A 2156-nucleotide genomic window follows, 5' to 3' on the forward strand; every position below is an offset into this window, starting at 1 on the left:
TAAAGATGGCGCTCCCTCCACACTCAGTCCGCCACCGCCGCCCACTCGTCTCGCCCCCTCTCACTAGCCTTGCCGCCTGTGCGCCACCATGTCGATGCGCATCCTCGACGCTTCGGATTTTCGCGGAGTCCGCGAGCGCCCCTTCGTCGCCTTCTCCGCCGAGAACTTATTTGGCGAGAAACGGCTCGTCCTCGGCACCTTCGACACCGCTGAGCAGGCGGCCCGCGCGTACAACGCGGCGGCGTGGCGCCTCCGGCGGCCGAGACGGGAGATGAATTTTCCCTACGTGTCGAGCCAGCGGGCGCAGAGGAGGACGGAGAGGAAGGCCAGGAGGACGGGGCGAGCCGGCTATCGGGAGGGCAAGCGTACGCGGAAGCTAACCGCTCAAATGAGACTGAGGCTGCGAGAAATATCGGGGTGGGACTTCGCGGACGAGCATGCTGCTGACACCTATATTCAGACGTCGGAGAAGGACATTACCGAGTTAGAGTCGGATAGCGACGAGTAATTTATCTTTTCTTTTATCTATGTACGCAAGAACAATCTATGTATCCTTTTTCATCGGAAAAAATGGCCGGCGGCGTCGGCCACGAAGCCGGCGGTGGAGGTTGTGCACGCGCTGGGAGGAGAGAGGGCGCGCACGCGCGTCCGTCTTGTGTCTGCGTCGACACAAATCCGGCTCAAAAAGGGTTGGGGAATGGGTCGGCAGGCGGACGAAAGCGGATGCGCGTCCGTTTGGGTCGGCGCGTTGGGCCGTCTTTTCTCCGCGCCGACCAAACGGACGCGGACAGACGAAATGGATTGCCCCGTTGAAGTTGGTCTAAGTGTTTGGGGTTAGAAACATTTTCATGAAAAAAAGATGGTGGCATAATTTTCAGAGCCCCCCCTCCCCACCCCACCCCGACAATTGGAAGGGCATCTCCAACGCCGTGCATCTTATCGGACAGAGCAATGCGGACGTGTTTGCAGATAGCAGATAGGGTGGTGGCCATCCAACCCCATGCACCAAATGTCCATCCCTGCTTTTTTCCTCTATATATAGAGCACACACAATAATTAATGATAAATGTCACCCCTTGTCCAAAATTTAAATATAAATATTACAATTGGAACATGAAGTTTCCAATAAAATAGTTTAATTTGAATTCAACTTATTCACACACATTTTGTACTTCGACCCTTGAAGCACCCACAAATGCTTAGCCAGATCATGAAGCTGATCATTAATTGCCCGATGAGTAATCAATAGATGTATTTGAATAAAATCCTCAAATGTCATGGATACTGCTCTAGAAATTGAACACGATCAAGCATGCGCTCAAAATCCAGTTCGTGGCTTGGGGGTCCAACACTTGGGCATATCTAGCCACCCTCTTGCTTCTGACAGTGTAATGAGCCATGCTATGTCTTCGACTGTTGGTTATTCCCGATGCTCGGGTCCAAACACCTTGACTATCGCAGTAGCAAATTTCACCGTGGCTTCGAGACATGTGCTTTATGGCATCTAGAGGTACTCATCCCATGAATCTGCAGTTGTGCCATAGGCAAGTATTCTTAATGTAGCCATGCACTTCTGGTAACCAGAGAATCCAATGTTTCCAGTGACATCCTATTTCAAAATAAAGTAGTCATCATAGGCCCTGACACCATTGTAGAGGCAACCGAATACATTCTGTCTCATTTGGAATCGATGGCCAAAAGAGGCCTCAAATAGCGCATCAAGGAAAAATTAGTCGTCCATCAGCATCATGTGCCTTGTGCCCTATTCCGATTCATCACCCGATGTCCCTGATTGATCCCTTAAAATTGAGAACATGCTCCTTCGCAGGTTAGGCATCTGCAATAACCGCATGCATCATCGCCGTTTCATTCTCATATTCGTCCTCATCTGATGTTACAAATGAACTCGACATAGAAGTGTTCCTCGTCTTAACCCATCGTGTTTACTTCAAAGTAAATAGCAATACCGACAAAATTGGCTAAGGCATTTTGGCAAAAACTTGTCAGGTGTGGTGTCCACCATGGACACACATGTGCAGGGGTAGAGGGTATCTGTGCGGCGGTCAGACCATGGATGAAAGGGGGGCATAAGCGCCCGGGTATAGTGGCCCGCAAGCCCCTGGGCGGCAGAGTGGGAGGTACAACAATGACTTCAG

Source organism: Triticum dicoccoides, chromosome 7B (genome assembly GCF_002162155.2).
Source record: "Triticum dicoccoides isolate Atlit2015 ecotype Zavitan chromosome 7B, WEW_v2.0, whole genome shotgun sequence".
In the NCBI taxonomy this organism is placed as follows: domain Eukaryota; kingdom Viridiplantae; phylum Streptophyta; class Magnoliopsida; order Poales; family Poaceae; genus Triticum; species Triticum dicoccoides.